The sequence below is a fragment of the Equus przewalskii genome, chromosome 8, assembly GCF_037783145.1.
Source record: "Equus przewalskii isolate Varuska chromosome 8, EquPr2, whole genome shotgun sequence".
NCBI lineage: Eukaryota > Metazoa > Chordata > Mammalia > Perissodactyla > Equidae > Equus > Equus przewalskii.
The window spans coordinates 65,487,903-65,514,795 of record NC_091838.1 but is presented as its reverse complement, the minus strand read 5'-3'; the positions used below and the strand labels follow the sequence as shown (position 1 = coordinate 65,514,795).

At 38.9% G+C, this 26,893-nt stretch overlaps 1 long non-coding RNA gene across 1 annotated transcript; it reads left to right on the top strand.

Moving 5' to 3' along the window:
* Window positions 1–12,021: 12,021 nt before the first annotated feature.
* LOC139085334 (uncharacterized) lies at window positions 12,022–18,419 on the top strand. Its single transcript, XR_011543617.1, has 2 exons — window positions 12,022–12,129; window positions 18,091–18,419. It is a non-coding gene; the product is annotated as an uncharacterized lncRNA (long non-coding RNA).
* The last annotated feature ends 8,474 nt before the right edge of the window (window positions 18,420–26,893 follow it).

The following is a 26,893-nucleotide window of genomic DNA, read 5'->3' as shown; positions in this document are numbered from 1 at the left end:
AGTATATCCAGCTCAAAGTCTGGAATGTCTGAGCTGTGTGAAGTTCTTACTTTCAAGGATGGATGTGGTTTCTCGTGGTCCAGTAAATTACAAAGTAAAAAGGCAATGGTATCTGTGCTACCACAAACACACACATCCAGTAGACAATGTGGAATAAAGACAGGATAACTATAACCAAAATTCCTATTTGGAAAATAGACATATGAGAGATACTCAGATATCTTTGGTCAATCAGTGATGGAGTCCTGCTGGGCAGGCCTTATGAAGCACCCCTATTCCGGGAGTAGGGAAAGGTGTTCGATTAGACCCAGATTCTCCTCCTTGGAAGGAGCTCCCAGGACCACTGTTCTCCATGGCCTTGACTCCACTCACTGGGAGACTCTTCCACAAGGCCAAGTTTGAAGGGATTGTTGAGTGTAAGCAAGCCTGGGGGGATGCACAGTTTTCATAGCATCCTTCCTACTTCTGCAGCTTAGAAGTTGTAGATTTATATATACATATACTCAGATGCTTTCTGAGGTGAGATCTATGTTTTGGTCAGTTCCAAGTGCCAGTAATCAAACCCAAGTTTTCCTCCTGGATATGTCCCAGGACTCCTTTCTTTACTTCCTCACTCATATGCCACCTTTTTCAAATTGACGGTGGCTTCCTTGAAACCTGTGAAACAATAGGCTTGGGACGAGTGGTGGGCTGGGAGGGTAGCACCATCAATCTGGACTTTGCTACAAGGGACAGATATTTTTTCTAACTCTGAAGTTTTGAAGAGTGTTTGGTACTCAAAGCCTTTTTTAGTCTAACTTTCTACACAGCTAGGAATTTTTCGCAATTGCATTTTCCAACCTTAGAGGACCCACATGTCTGGACTCTGTCCTTCCATTTCATTTCTGTATATGAAGTGGGAAATCTAAGCTCAATTCTCATAGCTCCTTATTTTTAAAAACAAGAGGGGCCGGCCGCATGGCCGAGTGGTTAAGTCCGTGGGTTCCGCTTCAGTGGCCCAGGGTTTCGCCGGTTCAGATCCTGAGTGCAGACACGGCACCACTCATCAGGCCATGTTGAGGTGGCGTCCCACATGCCATAACCAGAAGGACTCACAACTAAAAGTATACAACTATCTACTGGGGGGATTTGGGGAGAAAACCAAAAAAGAAAAAAAAAAGATTGGCAAATTGTTAGCTCAGGTGCCAATCTTAAAAAAAAGAAAAAAAAGAAATTGTAGGGACCAACCTGGTGGCGCAGCTATTAAGTTTGTGTGTTCCGCTTCCGAGTCCTGAGATTTGCAGGTTCGGATCCCGGGTGTGGACCTACGCACCACTTATCAAGCCATGCTGTGGCAGGCATCCCACATATAAAGTAGAGAAAGATGGGCACGGATGTTGGCTCAGGGCCACTCTGCCTCAGCGAAAAATGAGGAGGATTGGCAGCAGATGTTAGTTCAGGGTTAATCTTCCTCCAAAAAAGAAAACAAAGAAATTGTAAACATTAAAATTCTGGTTCATTTCGAGGGCTGGCCCCATGGCTGAGTGGTTAAGTTCACGGACTCTGCTTCTGTGGTCCAGGGTTTCACCAGTTCAGATCCTGGGCATGGACATGGCATGGCTCTTCAGGCCATGCTGAGGCGGTGTCCCACGTAGCACAACCAGAAGGACCTACAACTTGAATATGCAACTATGTATTGGGGAGCTTTGGGGAGAAGAAGAAGGGGGAAAAAAAGATCAGCAACAGATGTTAGCACTGGTGCCAATCTTTAAAAAAAGAAAATTCTGATTCATTTCAAGAATCTCCCTTAGAAAGCTCAGTAGGTACTAGGTCTGCTTTCCAAGTGATTTCTGATGACAGATTTTACCAAATATTTTTCCCAGTGTAACAGACAACACTACTATTCAAATATTCACTCTCTATCCTCCAACTCCATGGAAGCAGTATACTTTCCCACCCATTGATGTCTACTATGGACATATGACTTGGTTAGCTAGTAGGGTGTTAGCAGATGTGACATAAACAGATATTTGAAATGTGCTTGGTTACTGAGTTTGCCCTCTTACAAACATCACTACTATTACCACGTAAACATCTTCCTCTGAGCAGCTGCTGCCTTTTTAAGTCTGGGCCCCAGAATGAATGCACATGGAGTATAACCGAGCACAATCTGCAGCTAGAATTCAAAGCCAGCCAGGCCTGCAGATTGAAGTAGGGTTGCCTAGCCAAAACCAGTCTTGAACAGCTCTCTCAGCTAACCCACAGACGTGTTAGTGGGAAAAAATTATTGCTGTTGAAATTGCTGAGTTTTGGAGTGGTTTGTTATATAGCAACGGCTAACTGATACACTTTGCATAAAATGGATCTTCGTCTTTATAGGCTCAAATATCTTTTTCCTTGCTGACAGTTGCTTACTGTCCTACCATGGGACACAGATTTTTTACTACTAAGATGAATGTCACCGTTGCTGTTGCTCCTACACCTGCCCCTACTCCAGCTCTTATCTCATTCTACCTTTAGCTGAGCTCTTACTGTCTTCTAGGCACTTCATATGCTTATTTTAGCTAATCCTCATATGACCAATGAGAAAAATGAGACTCAGAAATAAACAGAGAAGTCAGGAAAAAAACTGTTATGTCAAATTCCGACATGTTAGATTACATGTCTGTGTATAATCACGTTCATCTCGGATGATCTCAAGGGTCGAAGTGAATGAACTATAGTTTTGCACACACACACACAGACACACACTCCTTTAAATCCCTGACAGTGGCGACTACAAGCTTGCTTAAGGTAAGGAGACAAGAGAGGTATTTTTCATATATTTTTCCAAGACAAATGTACTATATTTCTCAAAATTCCTTGGAAATTGGAGGCCATGCTACTTGTTTCCAAAAGATCAAATTTACATAATTTAATCAAAGTTATTCAATGCAATGAGATTAAGAACTCAGTCAAAAATGTCCGTTGATCCTTTAAAAGGAAACAATCAATTAATGACTAATATTTGCATTCAAATTATGCATATAATTATAATCTGAGATACATATTTAGTGAGTAAGGCAAAATCACCCACTAGTTGATCTCATCCAGGGTTATATAGTGTTTTGTTTATTTCTGTATGATTGGGGAAAACTTCTATTCTAATATATAGTTAAAAACATCCCTCTATGATAGGTCGTAAAATAGAAAGATAACAATAATCTGATGCAGGTACACAATTATAAAGCTAAAGGAGACCTGAAATCTTATCTGCTTTATTCATGCTCAAACTTTAATTTTGTTCTGCTTGGAAGGGATGAGTCCAGACCCCAATGTCCTTTGTACCTGTGTCTCTACCATCTCCCAATGTTGTCCATAAGGAGTACAATAAAACCTCTAGAACTCATTCAAGTACAATTTGAAATCCACTGATTTCTCTTTATATGTAAGAAAAATAGAAAATGAGAGAAAATAAAAGAATGATTGAAGGTCGTACAGGCAATCATCCAAGTGACATTTTGTTCGTTTTGCCCTCATCTTAAATATTTCATCTAGATCTATCAGTTGCTGAGAAAGATCAAACCTTCAATTACAATTTCTTCCATTAATTCCTGTGTCACATTTCCTCCTGTAAATGTTCCAGAAAAATCTAATAAACAAATAATAATCCATATAAAGCCTCCCCTCTCTAACAGGATTGCCAATTTAATAAGAGTGTTCAAGCCTTTATCTTAAAGAAATATGTAAGTGGAAACATGAAAGTCAGAGACTTTGGAGAATGCAAGATGCTCAGCCATCCTCAGTTCACACCATGCACACTGATATGACGTAGCAGACACCATTCTGGATTTGCATATATTTACAGGTAGCTTCAAGTCTTCACTCTACTACACAGTACTTCTGTGACTTGGGGCCACCACCTAACCTCTTTGAGTTTGAGCTCTCATGTTTTAGAAATGGAGAAAAAATAATATGGAAAGCATTTTGCAAACTCTAGAATGCTATAAAATAGTATTATTACCGTACACTGCATTCATAAAGACTGACCACATAATTAAATCACATTCTATCCATTTACCAAAGTAATTTTTTATTTAATGATCATTTCCCTTTTGCCTAACTCACACCTATGTGCAGCAAAAGAAGAATGGGAAAGTGGTACCTACCCTAGACCCATAAATATGGACACGATGTCAACTTATACCAGGAAGCGATTCCAATTTGATCAACTAAGCATGGGTAATAATTTTTGGAAATGCATTTTTGGCAGTGTAGGGGGTAGGTACAGTATTGGAGATGGGGAGGAGTTAAGGTTGTAGATGGAAGAGCAACTTGTCTGATTATTCTGAATCTTTGCAATAGCAGGAAAAGAAAAGAAAATACATCAGAACTCTAATCAGTACATTTTCACTTTAAAGGGTAGCTGTTAACTCCCTTGTCTTTGTCTGTTCACAAAATACCATAGAATGAGTAGCTTATAAATAACAAACATTTATTTCTTACAGTTCTGGAGGCTGGGAATTCCAAGATCAAGTTGCCAGCAGATCCTGTGTCTGGTAAGAGCCTACATTCTGGTTCATAGACAGCTGACTTCTCGCTGTGTCTTCACATGGGGGAAGGGATGTCTGGGGTCTCTTTTATAAAGGCATTAATTCCAATCATGAGGGTTCCACCCTTATGAACGACTCACCTCCCAAAGGCCCCACTTCCAAATACCATCCCGTTGGGGATTAGAGTTCAACATATGAGTTTTAGGGGTACACTAACAGTCAGTCTGCAGTGTCCCCTCAAGCCCTCTGTATTCAGTTGTAGTAGAACCACTTTAAAAGATTATTTACTTGAGCCAGCCCTGGTTGCCTAATGGGTAAGCTTAATGCACTCAGCTTCAGTGACCTGGGGCCCACTTCCCAGATGCCGGGAGACCTAAACCCCCATCTGTTCAATGGCCATGCTGTGGTGGCAGCTTACACACCAAAAAAAGAGGGAGATTGGCAGTGGATGTTAGCTCAGGATGAATCTTCCTCAGCAAAAAAAATGCATATATTTAATTAATTTACCCCTCTAAACCCACACCTCATTTTCTCCTCCCCACTTTGTGCCCTTGTATGATTTATATCAATGGGTGTCTTTGCCATCTGTCTGTGCCAGATGGAAACGCTGGCAAAGAATGGAGGAAGAGAGGTGAGGTTAGAATACTTCCTCCCTAATGGAACTATTCCCTTGAATGGTCACTGAGGGGTTGACTATATCCCTGAACTGAAAGACACAGCTCTGGTCAGGTTAGCCCTCTCCACCTGACTCATCCCGGGTTCCTGTAACCACCGGTTTAGGGTGATAACAGCACTTGGATGTTACTGTCCTGGGGACATTATCCTGTCATTTGTAGTTTCCCTGCTCCCTGTTAAACCCTCTTCAAATAACCCATTGTGAAAACATCATTTGTTTCCTACCGGCCCGAAGAATTCAAGCACCTACTCTGTGTCAGGCAGTCCTAACTCCACTTGTTTAGATATATATGTTCTGTTTGTTTTTTTAATGTGTAAGAATCACTTTTTTTATTTATGTATAGTAACACTTGATATTGATCATTATTTCATTGAAAGAGAGTACCCTTCTTGACTCTGCCTTCCTTATTCATGATAAGAAATAAATTAGACTTACAAGATCCAGGCACTCTACAGAACAGACTCTTGACTGGCCTCTCTGGACAGTGGTTTTAATGAAGGCTACTGGAAAGCTCGAAACCAGAGTCTCCTGCCCTGTGCTTTTCTGTAAGCTAAGTGAAGCTGATTGCTGCATAGCTTCCAAAGTACTGTTTAAAAGGCCTGGCTTCTCTCTCCTCTTAGACCATTTCCAACTCACACATGTGAACAATCTGAGCCTCGCCAGTGTATTTCCTGACAGACGCAGCATGTGTCAGTTTTATTGCTCATTCAGACTTGGGAATTGAATTGAACGCAACAAATGCTTATTGAGCCAGAATTTTGTGCAAAAGCACAGATTAAGTGCTGTTGAGAATACAGAATTAAATTATTGTTATCAAGAATGAAAAACTTGAAATTTAAGAAATATTTAAAAAAAATTTTTTTGCAGGGGACAAGTCATGCTAAGCTAACATTTGTTGACAGCCTTCCTGCTTTTTTTCTTCCTTTTTTCCCCCTAAAGACCCAGTACACAGTTGTGTATAGTTGGAAGTTCTTCTGGTTCTTCTATGTGAGCCACCATCAAAGCACGGCTACTGACAGACAAGTAGTGTGGTTCCACGCCTGGGAACCGAACCTGGGCTGCCAAAGTGGAATGCACTGAACTTTAACCACTAGGCCATCAGGGCTGGCTCAGGAAATATTTTTTAATTGAAACAATAACTATTGTTACACAACTATTATTTTACAAAATTTTACTAGCTATTTGTTCATTGTTTCATTCCATTTAAATTTCAGAAAAATGTTGCAAGGGAGTGATTATTTCTATTTTTTTATTTTTTATTTCTTTTAATTGCAGTAACATAGGATTATAACATTATATAGCTTTCGGATGTACATCGTAATATACTTCGAATTCTGTGTACATTACATCATGTTCACCACCCAAAAACTAATTATAGTCCGTCCCCTCACATGTGAGCCTAATCCCCCTTTTTGCCCTCCCCCAACTTCCGCTATGGTAACCACCAATCCAATCTCCGCTGCTATGTGTTTTGTTTGTCGTTGTTTTTATCTTCTACTTATAAACAAAAAACATAGAGGCTTAGACATGTGAAGTATGTTACCTAGGATCACACAGCTAATAAGTGGGAAAATAGGATTTGGATCCACTGATTCAGGTGTGCTGGGTGCCAAAGCCCACGTTCATCACTGTAACCCTTGAAAATGGCACTAATATTATTCTGGATTCAACATAGTTGAAGGAAATGATCTTCCAAAATGTCTGCTGCTCATCTAACCATAATGCCTTCTCCCTTTGAGCAGCTGTCAGAATACAGGCAAAATTATACCATGAAATGTGTATTGACTCCTGCAAGTGGAGTCAGGATGAAGAGGTGGAGGGGCAGGGAAGCAAGTCTCCTCCTTGGCTGAGTCTGCCCAACAGTCAGATGGTTTTTACAGACTGGCTTTCAGACCTGGAAAAGTGAAGAGTCCTGGAGAAAATACAGTATGCTTTCATCCCTTTGGAAAAGCATAGAAATCTCGCTATTGTTCAGTCTTATTGGATGCACACTTGTCTGTAAACAGAGAATATTAGAGTCTCTTAATGCAATCGGGGTGCTTATGAATTAAGGAGAAATGCCTTGATTTCTTCACTTAGACAAAGAATCCTTTTTTTAACATGACTAACCATCTGCTTCATGAACCTTATTTCAAGTTGTTACAAAGAAACGTTTCTTTTTTATTATCACACAGTACCAGTGTGTCTTTTCCTGGTTACATACTATATTGGAGTGCAGCTATGCCCTAGAAATTTCCTGTTTAAGAAAAAGGAGCTTAAAATAGAAGAATTAAATAATTGACACTCTGATAAAGCTAGCACTCTCTCTCCGCTCCAGGACAAAAGACTGATCTTGGGAAAAACCTATTACTAGTCTCTTTCTGTCACAGGAGTCTGGTTGTGTCTACATCATAATTCAAGAGGTAAGTGATCTAAATTCTTTATAGCAGAAAAAAATCTCAAAGGAACCTCTTTTCTGTTCCACTTTCTTAAACAGGAAACATATTTTGCTTTTTAGCCTAAATGACCACATCATTTGCATCTTGGGAAGCAAATGAAGTTTCTTCCCAAAGCTATGATTTCTTAAAGGAGCTCTCCATAATTAGTGAGTAAAGCCAGATGTCTTTTCTACAAGCCATCTTTTTTCAAGATGAAATTTGGCTTGAGGGGTGGCAGGTGGATGGTGGAGATGGTCAATGTGCACGTGATTCGGGAACAGAAGAGAAGTAAACCTTTAACTTATACTGTATACTCTTGCTTTCGTTCACTTATTTTGGAGGTAGGAAGTTACCCACTGTTTAAAGAGATCAAGTATGAACCAGACACAATAGTTGTATATGTACTATGGAGCACAGAAGCCAGTGAAAAGGGAAAGGCTGGTGATGATGTTCCATGCAAATCTTACCACAATACACACTCCAATCCTCTTTCCTAGTTTCTGGGAGCACTTTTCTTGCCTGACATGGTGTGGAATGGAAGGTGGATTCAGGACATGAGCCAGCTATGTGAATCACTCCCCTGAGTCTCCGTTTCATTTGTAAATTGGATGAACTGAGATAAGACAAACCTCCTCTGTCTCAAGCTCTAATATTCCATACACTAAAAAGCAATAGTTTTCATAGAATTCTTCCTCATGGCAAAGTCATGTCTTCAGCAGAAGTTTTTGAGCTGCCAATGTAAACATCAGAATTTCTTAGTACGGAATATAATCGTTATCAATATGATGATATCTGGATCACCATTGTTCTGGTCCCTGATCTCATATCTTGTTCCATGTGTAGCAACGGCCAAAGTTCATACTTTGGGAAGAACTGAGATATTGACAACCACCTATGGTGAAGGTTGGCCATTGTGTCTGAAACAAAATAAGATTGACCATTGTACTTGGAACACAAGGGTTTAATAAGAGTTCATTTTGCAAAAAGGCAGATAACATTGTTTGGAAGAGACTGTAAGAGAGTTTGGCTAGAGTAAACAGTCTCTGATATTAGAACTGGCCTGGGCAGATACATTCTCCAGACTTCGAATACTACAGTTGTGACGTATCATCGTTTGACAAGATAGTTAAGTCGCAGCTTCATATTTCCCAAATATCATTCATATGCCACTTGCAGGAATTTTGTGAATTCACATTTTTGTTTAAATAGATTCATCAATTTAATGTCATTGATTTATTTAAAAGAACTTTTTCACTATTTTAAAAACCATAGGTAGAAGTAAACCAGACAATAAAGAATAAACAAAACACTTCTGCCAAATTTTAAAAGTTAAAAGTAAGCAAAAATTAATGTTAAAAATGAGCACTAAAATCTCTTTAACACAGTCTTTAAAACATATGCGGGCATGCTCTGCCCACCTACCTCTCCAGCCTCCCCAACACTCTCTCTGGATTCCTTCGCTCCAGCCACAGTGAACAGCTTTTAGTTTCCCCTATCCTGCCTCTTCCTCGTCAGGGCTTTTACGGGCTATTTTCCTGACAAGCAATCCTCTTCCAGAGCCCCTTCCCACACTTCTGTTTGATCCTCCGGTTTCAGACTTCGGTTCAAGGTCACTTCCTCAGGAAAACTTTCCCTGTCTCTGTGACTAAGACAAATTTTCCTATATCTGAAATCACTGTGCACCGTTCCTTTATATACCTTACTCTGTGGCAATTCACATTTCTTTGTTTAATGCATGTCTTCCTCAAAAGACTGGAAGTCCCACGAAGCCATGCCAGGTTTTGCTCACCCTGGCATCTAGCCTGATACTTGATAAATAGTGAAAACTGGAATCCTTATGGCAGGTCAAGCAAAAATGAGGGGTGGGACATGAGGGAAAGTCTTGTATTTTTCTAGAAAGAGAGAAGCAGTTTTCCCCCTGCAAGAAAGCAACTATTTCTCAGGTAAGGGGACACAAATGGAAGTGATTCTGGGATGGAGAGGTTGAATTTCAGGGTTCTCCTCATCCCCAAACCTCTATAATCTAGCCATTCCAATCGTTGGGATTCCATTCTTTCTCAATTCTTATTTTTACATATAAATACCCTGGTAACTCTGTGATTTAACAGATTAAAATAGACATGGATCCATTAAGTAAATGTTTATTCATGAACAATCTGAGGTCATCTTGTATACCATTAATGATACTTATACCACACTTTAGGAAACCTTGTTAGAGTTAGTACGGTGTTAACATTCTCAGAGGCCAGCTTCTATCATATCCTTTTTTTGAACAGAGTAACTTAAGGGCTCATCCATGCCTACAAAATCAAAAAACTTGACTAAACTTTAGGATCTCAACCCATCTTTTCAATCTTATTGCCCAATAGTATTCATCACTTATCCTATGTTCCCAACAAGCTGAAAATTCCATAAATATTCCCTCCTCTGGCCTCAGGCTTATGCTCCTTCTTCTGTTGGGAATGTGGTTACCCCTGACCTTCTCATAATGTCTAAATCCTACTTATACTTCAAACCTATCTTAAATATTTCTTCTTACTTAAAGCTCTCCCTAATTCTCCTAAGTAGATTTAATCTTTGCCTCCATTGAAAGGCATAGCCCCAAAATTTCTTCTAGTTTCCGTTATAAAATGTATCACTTCTTACTTTGCATTGTACTACTTTATTCCCATATCATAACACCACCAATAAACAACCAAATAATTAAACTGTATGCTTCTCGTGAGGCAGGGTTTCTGTCTTATTCACTAATTTCTCACAGTGCCTGGCATAATAAATACACTCAATGAAATATATAATTATATAAATGAATTTGATATGTTCAATGTTAAAGAAATGCATACATTTTCTGGGTCTGACATTATTTATTTACTTATTTTAAATATATTTTATTCACATATTTTATTTATTTATTTTTGTTGGTGAGGAAAATTGGCCCTGAGCTAACATCTGTGCCAATCTCCCTCTATTTTGTGTATGTGGGATGCCATCACAGATGGCTTGATGAGCAGTGTGTAGGTCCATGCCAAGGATTCAAACCTGTAAACCCTGGGGCTGCCAAAGTGGAGTGTACAAACTTAACCACTAGGCTACCTGCCCAGCCCTGGGTCTGACTTTAACATCTCATCCCATCGCCTATGTGTGGGATACTTTGGTGTGGGCAATCTTTTTCTTCCTGCTTATAACTCAGTTTTTCACAAAGAGTTCCAAGTAGAGAGACTGGGCCTCTCCTGTAGCAAATTTCAGTCTGGCTGGGGTAACAATGCCAACTTATGGCTTAAGAGCAGGGTCTAATTGTGAAAATACATCAGGCCAAGGGAAGATGAGGAGGCAGGGAATGCATCATAGGACCTTGGAGATCAAGGACATCCACGTTCTTTGATAAGCCATATTTTTATTAAGTTTAGGAAGGATCTCTTAAAGTGGGATGCCCCTGTTTTTAGATAAGTTTTTATTTTTTTTGCTAACGTAGTCTGAAAAGTAGAACTAAATAGTTCATAATAGTGATAGACAGCTGTTATTTGTACAAATCACAGTTATTTATGTTTCAATTCCATTCAGCTACTCTAATGAGTGCATCTGCAGCCAACTTGGCCATCTTGCCTGAGCTTTCTCTCATCCACAAACCATTTGTGGACTACTCCCAAATTAATCATTCTCCACATTCACCACAGCACCCTCCATACCACTCTTCAGCTGAAAAGCTTTCAACTGCTGTTGCTCTTTGCCTAACAATTTAAAAACTGTCTTTAGCTGGGCACTCGGTGTCTTCTACGGTATGGACCTAACTAGCTTTTTAGTTTTTCATACTCAAGTTCAGAAAAGTAAACTGACAGTCTCTAAACTGGGATGTTTCTAAAATATTTTGATTTAGTTAGAACTATTAAAAATATTGTGTGAGTTATCAACATTTAAAAATCAGAAGAGAACACACGAAAACCTAGCTTTCTGTCCTTTAAAAATTCAGACTCTGTGGCAACTCTGAATCTTCATTCTTGTGTGACAATACTCACAAGTAGCAGCAAGTAGCAGTTGTCCCCTTTAGATAGTCAGACTCTCTCCAGGTCTTTGCAGGCCCCATCGTTCCCTATGACTCTTGCATGTATCAGCCTTATTCATTTTCATTCCCTGTCAAACCTCTGCAGATACCTGTATTTGAGGCCCCTACGCTAGCCATACTGGATAATTCGCTGTAGTCTAATTGTCTTGCCTCTACTTGATTCTTTGTATTGTCCCTTCTATATAGGTGACCCTGCCCCATTCTGTCTCCCATCACAGCCAGCGTCCTCATAAATACTTTTCTAACGTGTCCTACCAGATATGCCCTATCCATTTTTTCATCTTCATAATATCTTATAATTTATTTATGAAATTCTTTTTGTCTATCTTAAAATATGATTAATTGTGTTTTTGATCCTTCTTGAGTTGGACAACGTTTGACAGATGACTAAGAGCATAGACTTTGGTATCAAACCAACTTGGATTCAATTCTCCACTCAGCCACCCACTGGCTCTGTACTACCAAGTAAGTCCTTTTATGTTTTAAAATGTCAGTTTCTTTATCTGCAATGTGAAGCTAAGACTCTTACTCGTTTCATAAGGTTTTGTGAGGATTAGAGGAGATAATATATGAAGAGGGATTAGTATAGCTCCCGGTACCTAATAAGCGCTCTCTAAATGTTAACTGTGCTAACTCTTATTATTAACATGACAGCATTCCTGGCAGTTGTTTTCTCTGTACTTTTTTAAAGCAAAGAAACTTTGCAGCTGAATAATCAAAAGGACAATGGTCCAGTCTTATTTGCAGTCTATGAAAGACACAGCAACAAAAATCTTATTTCATCTCTTTTACTAGATAGTAAAACATTAATATCTGACATTTACATAGCACCTGCAGAACATAAAACAGCTGGGGTTGGCGTTTCATAAAGGAACCCTCAAAGGGTTCTACCTTCGGGACAGATCTCATTAAAATTAAAGCAACATGACATTATCACCCTCCTTAAAGGAATGGCAGCATTATACATTTTAACAGAGAAACTGACTGTAATAGAGCTCAAGAAATTATCTACTCCTTGTATAAAATTCTGTCACTCTATTATTCCTTCCTGGAATACCACGCGTAGGTCAGATCAACTTCCTTAAGAAAGAAATAATCAGAAATTAAATGATAAAAACATAAAGAGACTATTGTATGGGGTCAAAACAAATAATGAGGTCCTTACCATTTGGGAGAATGATTGCAGATGAAGGAGGAGAAGACGGAGGAGGAGATGCACTTATTACCCCCAAATACTGTGCTTAGTACATGATCTCGCATGATCCTAACTACACCAAGAAGTAGGCACTAGTACACTCTCCAATTGATAGACACAAAAACTAAAACTTAGAAAGGCTACGTAAATGGTTTATTGTTATACAGCCAGTGAGTGCTAGAGGTAGGATGCCAACTCAGTTCTCTTTGTTCCAAGAGCTCTATTCTTTTTCATTATGTTCTAATACTGAAGGGGCTCTGTGGAAGTGTCTAAACAAATGAAATTAATTCATTCAATAACCGTTTATGATCTCCAGGAGTTTTGCTAAATTCCACATAACTAGAATTAAAGAAGACTTTGGGACACTGAGAGAAGTAAAATTAAAGTATGCAAATGGAATTTCTACTAAATACTCCAGTTAACAATCATTACCTACAATATGGGATATTTCTTCTAAACTTTGCTAAAGTCAAAGAATAGCAACCCATCCATAAAGAGTTTTACAGAGTATGAGCATACTCTTGAATACTCTTCATATTTTAATCTTGAAATCCTGTATCACATATTCGGAAGTCTTATTTGGCTGAATCTTGGGTCTGATCTCTGAAGTATTTCTCTTTTTAATATGTTCTTAACAGAATGGACAATCATCATATCAGTTGGGAACGAACTGTAATTTAAATTTGAGACACATCCAAGTATGATTCCATTGCCATGTAGATCTTATGGGCAGAAAATAAGACCAATTCTCTCTTTCTGGGAGAAAGGAAGACTAACATGAGCATTTACTGCATGACAGTTTCTTACACATATTATATTGTCTAATTATAAAAACAAACCAGTGAAGTCAGAATTATTATCCCCAGAAGTAGAAACCGATGCAGCACAAAAGGAAAAGATTTGCCCCAAAATGAATGACTCATAAATAACTGAGCCAGTTATTCAAATACTGGCCTCTCAAGCCCCAAAACTCACAATAATCTCTCACGGCAGGAAAAAACAAATAGTTTTCTATCCAAGTTCTGAAGGGATGTTTTTATACAATAAAAAAACTTCATTTTTTCTTTCTTTTATTTTTAATTTCTAAGGAGATAAGAGATCAAAGAGAGATATTTTTAAAGCTGTATTCTTTCTATGATCAAGAGTAGTGACAGCATTCACTGCAGGTAAAAAACTCCTGTTTGGTTTGGGAAAATCTGTCAATGGGCCATTAGGTTATGGAAATCTGATATGGATTTGAAGGTGCAGAAGCTAAACTTCTCTATCTAATGAAGCAAACAGATGTGTTACTTACACAGACATGTTCTAATATTAATTGATTTTTTTGTTTCCTCTGCAATGAAAGCAGAGAGAGACAAAAGGAGAGAAAACTTGGGATCACTGATCTGATAGGGAGAGAGAAGAGTCTAAAGTTTGGGATGAGTAGCTCTGGGACAATGATGGTCAGCAGTGACTCTTTATGAAGGAATGAGACTCAGGGATTTTGGAAGAAATGATATATGTTACCGAGGTTAAAGTTTTTCTTTTCTGTTTTATTAACTTCTTATGCTATCTTCAAAGTCACAAGAAAATCTAATACACACAGGAAATGTGTATCAGATATGCCTCGGAAGCCCTGTCCTCACATGGAGCAGGTCAGTAAGCATTAACACCCAATGCTTACTCAGTGTTTACATTGTGCAGAGCACTGACCTCATCTATTTACGTATGTTACGTCATCACAACAAATACAGGCAGTAAGTGCTAAGTGCTTTTATTATGTCCATTTTTTTCTGTGGAAGCTGACGGCCAAAGCGATTACATGCCTTGGCCATGATTACATAGCTAGTAAATTTGGAGCTGGAATTTGAATCGCTTTCAATGACGGTGGTAATGCAGCCATCCCCACATTTGCCTTTGTCAGAGGCCCATTGCATTGGTAAATAGCATTTCAAAGAAAAAGTTATTTGGGAGGAGTTTCCACAGGGCATGTCAATGCCTGAGATTGAGGGATTAGTGAAGAAACTGGCTATAGGGCGGATCTGACACAAAAACTCTTCCCCAAATAGTCTATCGGAGTAGTGGAGTGTTAGTCTATTGGAGTGAATCAAGCAACCTATGCACGGTTACAGACGGAGGGTTAAAGGAAAGCATTCTAGCATTTCTCTCATTTATTTTTCAAGGTTTCTTGGCTGACCTTGCACACAGAATCTTAGATCATTGCTACCTGGTTGGGGCACATGGCAATACTTTCTGCTTACAGATATCATCTCTACATATTCCAGCAGAAACCAAATGAATCACGGATATGAGAAGTAGAATCTTATTACTAGAGAGAACTCTGGAAAAATTAGAATGCCTCCCAAGTTTGGCTTTAACATTTTCCAACTTCTTATTCAACTAATCTCTTTCAATTCTTTCTGCTTCAGTCTTTTTATCCCATTCTTATCCTGTCTGTGTAGATAGTACCCTGAATCCCACCCCTAGTCCAGGAGTTCTGCAATCCAGTTATTGTAAAATGTTACAAAAACACAAGGCATACTTACCTTGCTATTAATATTGTCTTGTGATTAAAACATATATTTTTTAGAATGGCTGCAAAGTCATACCTATAATAGTGCTCTTTCCACTTATTACTTCGGCAGTTTTAAAACATGGCTGCAAATCTTTGACACTGGTCCTATCCAGATATGAAGTCTCTGTCCTCTCTTCTTGCATCTGGATGGGCTTGTGACTACATACACCAATGGAATATGGCAGAAATGTCGTTACATGACTCCCGAAGCTAGGACTTAAAAGGTCATGCAACTTCCTCCTTGCTCATAGGAACACTTTCTCTGGGAGCCCTGAACTGTCACATAAGAGAGCTGACTACTCTGAAACCACCATGATGTTGAAACCATGCATATGCATTCCGGTCAATAGTCCCAGCCAAGTTCATTCTTTCTGCCATATCTGCCAAGGCATGAATGCAGAAGCTGCCAAATGATTCCAAGCTCTAACCATTCAATTCACCCTCAGCCATTTGAGTCCTTACAGCCAAGGCTCCAGACATTATGGAGCAGAAACAAGCCATCCAGGTGTGCCCTAACAAACTGTTGTTTTATGCTACTTGGTTTCAGGGTGGTTTGTGTGTAACATCAGATAACCAAAACACCAGCATTTTAATATGCTTTCAAGAATGGGAGAGAAAGAGATGGAATGACAGCTACTATTAACCTGGAACCTGCGTGTAGGAATATGGTTCTCCACAGGGCATCTTCTGCCAGTTCTATCTCAAAAGGAAAAAGATTGAAAATTCCTGCCCTAGATTATTTGAGTCTACTGAAGGAGAGCCGTACCATTCTCCACTCCTACCAATACACCTCTTAAAATCATCTCATCTCATCTCTTGCTGGGTTAGATATTCAATTTCAACTGCAAGAGACTCAAATCAAACAAGTTTAAATTTAGCAGGAGGGTTTTTTGGCATGTATGCCCAGGAAGAATACTAGAGCAGCACAGAGAATCAAAGAGCTACAAGGAACAGGGCATGATTTCAAGAGACTTGGCTCATCAGGACTGTCTCTCACTCACTCCATTTATGTTTAATTTCTAATTTCTTTTTTTGGCTTTGTTCAAATATTATTGAAAATAGTAACCAGCACCCAACTTCATAAACTCCACCCTCACAATATCAGCAGAAGGAAAGTTTTTCCCAGAAGTCACTTAATAATCCTACAAAAGAACCCTGAGTTGACTTGCTTGGGTTACAAGCCTGTCCCTTGGACCAATTATTGTGTCAATATGGGGTGTTATGATTGGTCCAGCCTGGGGAGCATGACATCCTTGTGCTGAGGCACAGAGGAAATGATTGACTGCACCCCTGGGTCACATGCAACCTGGGAAAGATTCTCCAAAAGAGCACTTGGACTGGAAGAAGGAAGATAAAAAATTGCAATGGGAAGACAAAAAGCTAATAGTAACCCCAGCCTACTATGATTTTTCTTCCGTAAGTAAATAAAAGATTTATTGGTTCAGGCAGTATACCGTGTCAAGATTCTATAAAATGTAACATTTGGCAAAACTATACCATTGTCCCATATATGCCTTAAACTCTGTACTATATTTCAGTAATAATACTACTATATATTTCAGTAATAATACTTAAAAAACCCAGTAAGGTCAAAGTATTTATTTGGAAAAAGAAGTTTCTATGGAATTATTGGAAGAAATTACAGACCAAATTAATTTAAATTGCTTATTTTTAATTTTCCCTCTTAAATTGTACCCCGAATAAATTGAATTCTTATGCAACTTTACTAAAATAGAAAAAATAAACCTCCAAATAAAATTTAATAAGCATTCTCACATGCATTATTCATAAAGGAATTGCTTAATAAGTGTGAGTATATTTTTGTGTAGACATATTTGCCCACATACATTGGAAGTGGAGTGTACAAAGTCCTTTCCTAGCTTGTAAATGTCAATTTTATATCATAGAAGGTGCCTGTATAGTAGGAAAGAAATCACGATATAACTGAAAAAGTTCTGGGTCCGGAATTGGAGAAGATCTGGATTCATTACTTACTACTGTGACCTTGGCCCAGGCACTTTACCTCTCTGAGCTAGTTTCATCTTTTGTTCAGTGAGGTTCATAATGAAGTCATGACACATTTAAGTAAATGATTTAATTGATTAAGTCAACTTAGTTGATTGCTTATGTCAAAATTTTGCTTTAAACAAGACAAGTTAGAAACCAGATTTTCTCAGATCCTCCCATGGGCCAAATCCAAGCCCATCATCTGTTTTTGTAAATAAAGTTTTATTGGAATAAAGCCACCCTCATGCATTTGCATGTTGACCAAGGATACTTCAGTGCTCCAAGAGCAAAGTTGAGTATCAGGACCAAACTATGTGACCCACAGAGCCCAAAATATTTAGTACCTGGCCTCTTCACAGAAAAAGTTGACAATTTTTGCTTTAGTTCAATCCCTTCTAGGGAGGGAATTCTCATGAATTTCATGTCATTCCAACCTTCTTTCAGAAACCCTAGCTAGTTAGAGCAGAATTTTGATCGCTTATTTTCCCAAAACAAACTCTTGGCAAATAAGTTCAGTGGCCCATACAACTACATTGAAGCTGCTGCTTCACCAAGGACTGGGTAGGAGTTCCGTGTTTTTACCTCTGTCCCACCCAACCCCACTGTATCAACTGGATGATATTCATAAGCTCTTTCTTCATCTTTGTTTCTTCTTCAAATTCTGTTCTAGAATAAATGGAAGAGGACCGCTATAGTCGGAATGTTTGCCCGCCAACCATCTCGAAATTCGTATGTTGAATGAACTAATCCCCAACGTGATGGTATTAGGAGGTGAGGTCTTTAGACGGCAAGAAGATCATGGGATGCAACCCTCAAAAATGGGACTAGTACTCTTACAAAAGAAACCCCAGAGAGATCCCTTGCCCCTTCTACCACGTGAGGACACAGAGAAAAGACATAGAGGAAACAGGCTCTCACCAGACACTGAATCTGCCAGCGCCCTGATCTTGAACTTCTCAGCCTCTAGAACTGTAAGAAATAAACTTCTGTTGTTTATAAGCCACCCAGTTTATGGTATTTTATTATAGTAGTCCAAATGGACTATGACTGGTACATAAGTTTGAGTCACAGGATCATTCATTCAGGAAAAAAGCTGTTATGATGGTGATCTGAGAAAATGGAGCACTGAATTTAGAAAGTTATGGAATAATTCTTAGAGGATGCAAGGAATCTGTTTCTGAAATAATTGGATTGTCTGAAAGAAATGGAGGTGTGGGCTAGTAGGACAGCTGCTCAAGGGAGTGTCCTTTCACTTACTCTGCAGCTGGAAGCAAAGAGATTTACTGAATATTCAAATCAATAATCATTAAAGGTGTCATTACTAATTTCTTTCTGTAAAATAATGCATGAGGTATGCAGAGAGCTGAAGCCAACAGAGGGCACTATGAAGGTCACCTAAAATGCCCATAAAGTGACCCTGGCCAATAGACCAAGTGACCGATGGACAGGGAAATGTCACACAGAGAGAGGTAAATGAAGCAGTCTGACCCATGGAGATCTTGACTGGCAGGACCATTGCAAAGGAGTTTTTATAGATGGTTCTGCAGTTTTGGGCTTAAGTAAGTGTGGCAGGCTCCTGTGTCATCCAAGCCTTCTATGGCTTGAAAGTGACATTGGTAGAGAAAATGTTGACTCATTTATGATGCCAAAGCTAACCTGGGAGGAATAGGACCATGGGAGCCTCAGTTCAGAGCATGAGTCCTAGGGGCAGGGACAGGCTAAACGAAGTACTTCCTCAGAGTGGCCTGGAATAAAATAAACAGTGTGAGTTGGAGGGAGATAAGGCACAGGTGAAAGAGAAATTCCAAAGATTAAGTCCAAGGAGTGGAGTGAGGCTTTAAACAAGAAACACGTCATTGAGAAGGTTAGAAACCTATTAGGAATCAGCGTAAATTGGAATAAATGGAAGGGGACAAACCATTAGGATAGAAAAAATGGGGAAAAGGGCATGTGTCCAGGGCCCCATTCTTAAACCGGATGTGGGCTTTAAGGAATGGGGACAGGTCAACTGAGTTAAAGGCATAGGACTTAATGCATACTTAGAGCGTTTCAGACCATTGAATTCACCTATTTTTTCAATTCCTGATAATGTGAGTTTCACTTTGTTTTAATGAAGTTATTTTTGCATGTTGCAGCCAGTAGAGTTGCAGAAGAGAGATTGTTCCAGGTATCCAAGAGGGGGCTCAAGATTGCGGACATGTCTATAAGGTAAATAAGAGCCCCTTTATGGCATGAGCCTCTCAGACTAAGATTTACACCTGACTCCCTATTCTGGTTAACCTATTCTTAGAGCAGGATTCTTCTCACATAGGTCTGCTTAATCTACTATGTTAACAGCATCTAATTAGTTACAACTGTTCCCAATACTTATCCATGTCATACCCCATAAGACTGACCCTGTTATGCTTGGAACAGGTAGCAACTTTGGAAACACTGCCTTACAAAACCAGAATTGCCTACTTAGGAACATTCTGGGTAGGCTGAATAACACATCCTTCTCCAAGTGTCTAACACCATCTGGAAGCATTTTGTTTTTCATGAAAAATGCGGGTCACCTGATTATTCTATGGTTCATTGCTTTAAAAAATGTTTCCTAAATAAAAATAACTAACAAAAAAAATTCAAAAGTACAAGAACAGAACACTTTTATACAGTCTTTTATTAGCATGATTTCAGTGGCCAAGAATTTAGAGGGGTCAGCTCCCAAATAAATCAACATGGAAATGACGTATTTGGGCCAGAGGATATTAAATACTAATAAGACAATATGGCAAAGATTAAGAAGAGTACACTTATAAAAAAATCATTGAAATGTATTTAATTTCCGAGAGCTACTACCATACTCAAATCTGATCATGCAAAATTCATGTTTAAAAATATTTTAAAGAGAAATGCAATAGTCATTGTTTGTCTCCTTCTTTACCTCCAAACTTTCAAAAATTAAGATCAAAGGATTTTTACTTATGGATTTTGATTTATTCTACTGAAGAGAGTAGAAACTAGTCCTTAGGTTTTCGCTGCTTGAAAATGATAAACATAGAGCTAGAAGGAATTTTAAAAATTGATAACCAAAGGCGCTAAAATATGGAATTAGTTACCTGAGAAAGAGAAGACTAAGTATGGAATTACATTCTAGAGCAGATCTTCAAAACAGAAAAAGCTTTGGGGGCTAGGCTTAAATGTGTGAAGTAGGAAGCTGTAAGCAATGTGGAGAGGTAGAGACTGTGGAAAACTAGAGAGGGTATTTTCCATCTAATGAAATTCAAAATCTCACCATCTAAAATGCCATGCTGGAATAAGGCCAATGTCTACTGTATCTTGAATATCAGCAATTTTTGATGCACACCAAGTACTTGCCATGTTTCATTGTGCTGCACTAGATAATCATTATCAGGCACTGTGCAAAATCTTCAAATACTTTTTTTCATTTAGTCTTTAACTCTCTGAGGTAGGCATGATTATCCCCATTTTATGGAAGAGGAAACTGAGGTTGTAGTCAGGGCCTAGGATAATTCATGGCACAGAGAAGGTGCTCAAAAAACATTTGTTGAAAGTTTAAGTGAGTGACAAAACCTCTGCCTTCTATAGTTTATGCTGTGATGTGGGGCTGAGACTCTGAAAACTTTATTTTCATCTGTTTGTTGGGTTCTGATTAGGTTTTGTCAGTAGGAGCCATGAGAAGGAACTGGAAGGCAGGAATTGGAGAGAGGACTTCCCCTTTGAGCTTGCCATTCCATTCAGCATCACCCCAGCAACTACCCTCCTCCCAAAAGTGGGAGTGGGTTCTGGTCTTCAGTTTCTTTGACACTTCCAGAACCAGCCTTACTACGTCCCTTCAGAGCTACCAGCAGCAGCTGGTCCGTGCCCCTGCTCAGAGGTCTGAGTGCTAGCTCTGCGAGGCCTCTCCTCCAAGCCCTTGAGGTATCAGCATCAGCCAGGTGGCGCTTCCTCCTCAGAAGCCTGAGTCCTTAGCTCCACAGGGACACCTGCCAGTTCCTGAGTACCAGCAGTACCAATCGGTTAGCTGCTTCTCCTCAGATGTCTGGATCCTGTCTCTGCAAGGCCCTTATTTGAGTTTCCAGATTCTGAGAACCCCAACCCCTTCCCTCTATTCCTCTAGCCTAAGGATAGAAACTGCTTCTTGTGTTACCCCAGTGTTTTATTATTTTGCTATTTCAGACTTCCAATCCCAAATTAACCAGTTATAAATATTCTTTGATAATATTAAAAAAAAAACAGAATAACACTAGGTATTTTGACTGGGGTATAACTGATACAGGATAGCTACCTTTTAGAGATTTGGGGATTAATCTATTTCTGGTTCATAGTAGATTCTCATTACTTACTATTTGATTGCTCATTTAGAGAAAACCAGAGCATTACGTCTCTCTCCCAGGTTAATATCTTCTATATATTCGATAAGCATACCTTCCATGCCTGCGTCCAAGATAATGCCAATAACGTCAAACAGCACAAGGCTAAGAATGCAAACTTATTGCTTGTCATTAGGACCCATTGGCTTCATTCTTTTTAGTCAACGTTCTTTATGTATGTTATTATCTCTCTACAATGGGCATAGATTATTTTCATCATCAGATAATGATATTTTAATTTTGAGAAAAAAAGAAAACAGTTTTGGCTGTAACACAATGAGCACTGGCTTGGGAAAGTTAATCCTAGCTCTTGTGCTGACTCATTAATGTGTGACTGTGGGCAGGTCGCTGAGCCACTCTGCTTTCCAGTTCCCTTAAAAGTAAAATGAGGAACTCGAATGGGGCAATACCCAAGATTTCTTTAAGCTTTCTTACTCTAAATATTTCTGACAATGAAGTGATTTTAAACCAACTATATTTCCAATAGCAAGAAGCTGAAATTGGGGAATGAATGGTTCTTTCTTTAAGCAGATGTGAGGCTAATTATATCAAACCCGGAAAAAATCCAAGTGAAATGAATTTCGCAAAAATGTCAGGACTTCTATGGTCAATTCACTTTGAGCCTATGAGGAAAGGAAGCTAGTCTAGCCAAAATTATAATTGTGATGAAGCTGCCCATGCCTTCTTACCATGAAAAAGCCCCTCTATAATAATGGCAGGGCTGGTGGTATGATGTGATCATAATGCTATCCAATTATGTGGGAGTAGAGTATGTGTTAAACTTGCCAACTAGAACATCAAGTTCAGTTAACAATTCTTTGTGACCCCCAAACTGCCACTGTGGCATCTAGCTGTCTCCTCACCAGGGACTTCAAACAGTGCAGCTGACACCACAGGCAGCAGCTATCTGAAATTCCTCTCCTATGTTTTTAGAAAGAGATAACCACAACCACTGAAGTCAAAGAATTTTTGCAGCTTCCCTACTGCCCAGAAAATATCCTCATTCCAAAGCAGTAAAGTGATAAGAGCCTAAAATATCTTCAGAAATAAAAGACCAGCTCAGAAAAGACAGAGATTTCATTCCCGTGATTACCTCTATAACAAAACATTTTTCCTGATCCTTTCTTTTCTCTTTTCTCCCTCCCTTCCTTCTTTCCTTCTTTTATTCTTCCCTGCCTTCCTGCTTTTCACCACTTAAAAAATATATACAGCCTCTATATTTATTAGGCTATTGCAGTTCTAAGCACTGCTTGTCCAGTGAGGAAAATCATAGCTCCTAAGTTCAGGTAGCTCTCAGTCCAGAAGAGTAAAAAAATCACATACAATAGGCAAATTGAGTCTTATTTACTACAGTAAAGCTACATGTAAAATTCAATAAAAGTACAAACCAAGTCAGAGTGGGAAGTTAGTGCCACCAAAGTAGGGATGCTTGACATGAGTCATGAAAAATGAGTAATAGTGATGTGACAGAGGAGAGGAGGAAGAAAGGGTCATCTAGACAGAACGAGTAGAATGTGAATAGTCAACTGAATGAGAAGAAGCCCAGCAGCTCCACAGATCTGTGAAGCAGAGCACTGTGGCTGAAGTAGGAGGTGTGTAACGGAGCAATGGTAGGGAAGATGAAGGAAACAGCAGAGGCAAGATCATGGAGCAAATTGATGCGACACCACTGTTTAGATCTTCATTGTACATCACAAGAAATCTTTGAAGGGAGCTTGACAGGATCAGATTTGCATTTTAGAAAAATTATTTTGGGGTCAGTGTAGACAATATATTAGAGCAGATGACACTGGAAAAAGATATTAGAGACTATTGCAGTGTTTCAGAGAAGATCTAGGAACATTTGGGTTAAGATGGCAGCAACTGGAGTAGCCAGGAGAGGACAGATAGGAGATGCAAAAGAAATGGAGTTGAATGACTGCATACTGGAGGGTGTGAATGAAAGAGAAAGAGAGGTCTAGGGTTACTCCTAAGACTTTATTTTATTGCTATTTGTTTTTATCTTTGCCAGGTCTCAATTTACATGCTCAGAGAAGGAATCAAGTCCTATGCTTTGTGGAAAAAACTCTGCTAAAGTTGTCTCTCCTATCTGTAATTGTGGTACCTGAAATCCTTTCATTGTGGATATTTATTTCTGTTGTTTCAAAGGTGTGTTTTTCCATGGGAATTCCAAATTACCTTGCATATTACTCCATGTAGGACTAATAGCATAAGCCAATTATTCTTAATTCTTCAGAGAAGTGCTCCTAAGAAAAATAAAATAAATATAAATACATATTTTTCTCAGAGAATTGTTGGGCATAATATTTTTCTCCTATGTTAGCTTTAATACCGAAATAATACTTTAATGACAATGTTTTTCACTAGCACCCAAGAATAATTTATGCTGTATGAATATGTGTGAAAGTTAAGCTATGGATTTTTGTAGCCTCCATACTACCAGGTACCTACAAGGACAAGGCTTTCCCATTTTATATGCACAGCCTCAAGTGCTTCTCAGGAGAGACTGTCCACATTAAGGAGGACGATCTTAGCTGGATAAGCCAGATACAAATCAACTGGAGGGAGGAATATTGGATATTAGTGGTCCAGCACCAGAAAATAGAGATGAAAGGAAGGGATAAATAGAAGGCTATTTAATGCAAACCTCTCCTTAAAGATCTGTCTGTATGTATAACACTTAAATTAAAACACAGTAAAGAAGCTAAGGTCAGAGATGCATATCTGGGAATCATTAAAATTGCATGAAGAGAGAAAAAAGAAATAGGGCAAGAATGAAATCCTAGGAGATTCCAACACTTAAGCAGAAAAAATAAGAAGCCTATAAAATAAGCCAAAAATGTCAAGAAAGTAGAGAATCTTTTTAAAAGTACGGTCAGATCAGGCCACACTGGGGAGATGACCTTTGAACAAAGGTTTGAAGAAGTTAGAGAGTTCGCCATGTGAGTGTCTGAAAGAAGATTATTTCAGGTCTAATAAAGAGCCACTGCAAAGTCCCTGGAATATTCGAGCGACAAAAAGGTCAGAGTAGCCGGAGTGTAGTGGGCAAGTAGGGGGACTGAAAGAGATGCGGTCAAAGATGTTGTGGTGAAGGGTCATGTAGATACTTAAAGGCCGTTGTCTTGTCTCCTGCTTTTACTGAGTGAACTCGGACAGCATTGCAGGATTTAAGCAAAAGAATGAAACACTCTGACCGCTGTGTTTGGAATAGGTGATAGGACAGGCAAAAGCAGATACAGAATTACCAGTGAGAACACTATAAGGCAAGAGATAATGATGGCTCAGATGAAGATAGTAAGAGTGGAGGAAGTAAGAATTGCGTGAACTGTGAATATATTTTAAAGGTAGGACCAATAGGATCTCCTCGTAAAGTATATGTAGGTGTAACAGGAAGAGAACAGTCAAGGATTATTCTGAGTATTTTTGCCAGAGAAACTTCGAGAATGGAATAACCATCATCTGAGATAGGAAAGGCTGTGAATGGAACAGGTTTTAGATAGAAGTACAGAATTCAGTTTTGGACATGTAATTATTGAGATAAACTTAGATATTCAAAAGGAAATTTCAAGAAGGTGGTTGTTATATGAGTCTGGTATTTGTGAGACAGCCAGTCTAGAATTATAAACTTGGGAGTCATTGGCCTACAGAGGGAACTTAAGCTATACGACTAGCCGAGATCGACAAGATGGCAAGAGTAAATCAGAGGAAGATCATTGACTAAGCCTTGGAACCAGAATGAAGACAGAAAAAGAAGGAAGAAAACCCAGAAAATGCGGAAGCCTATAGGCTGAGTATACAAAGTATATGTACAAGGAGGAAAGCAATGGTCCAGTATGTCAGATGCCACTGATACATGAGGATGTGGCGTGAAAATTGGCAACTGGATATAACAACACAGAAGTAATTAGTGGACCCGACAAAAGAAGTTTCAGTGGAATGGTCATCATGAGAACCTGATTGGAAACAATTCTTCAAGGAATGTTTATATAAATGGGTATAAAGAAATTGGGTAAGCTTGTAGGGGAAGTATGGTAAAGAGAAGTTTGTTTATATTTTAAGATGGGATACAAATAGCTTATTTATATGCTGATGGGAATATGTAGAGGAATGAATGGGAAGTGAAATAGATATAGTGATGTTAGAAGACATTCATAAGAACCTTAATCTAGAGGAAATAGAGAGTACCAGGAGGGTTTGTACAGAGGGTCTCAGAGTCAAGGGAAGGTTTATGAACACTTTTTTAGGATAATATAAATTAGGTTATGGGAGAAAAAAGAGCCAGTAGAATTAAAATGGCATAATATACAGAAGAAAAAGAAATCATAATCAGAGCTGGTCCCAAGGGAGATGAGTGGAGATAGTATAGGAATACAGATGGAGACTTGATTGGTGCACACAGAGATAATTCCTCCACTGATCCTGTAAGGAAGGAGGATACAGATGAGATGAAAGCTTAAGTAGGGAAATAAAAGTGAGGATGTGTGCATTTTTGTGATAATATAGAAGGTGAAAACATCTGAGGAAGAGAGTGTGAGTGCTAAGTTTTGGAAAGAAGTGAACTTTGGAACATTTGCTGAGGGAAAGAACAGGATCATGACTAAGGATAAGTGAAAAGATGGATTAACTGGCTGAGATTAACGTCTGGATAAAGTTGAAAAATCGTACATTTATAGTAGCATGAATTTATGTAATATAGGGATTCTTTTCCTGCAGTATTCTTTATAGCCCAATTGTAAGAGGTGAGAAGGCAAGATGGCAAGTTGATCCAGGGTCCTAGTTTGTGAGGCAGGTGCTTTGGAAATAAAAGAGAGCAAGACTTGGTATTCAAGTTGTGACAATGATTAACCATGAAGTCTAGGGTAAGTATGAAGTAAATGAAGCGAAGAGGGGACATGCAGAGAAATAACTGGCAAAACAAGGAATAGATGGTGCCTTGAGGTGGAAGAGCAAGTTACTGTGAAAGCTGGAAGAGATTGGTCTGGACTCATTCCAGATGATAAATTAAGGGTGTGGATGCATGAAGTGAAATGTTGGGATAGTCAAGATGACTTAGAGCAGAGTTAGATGGGTCATTTGCATTGATTTTTGAGTCACTGAGGA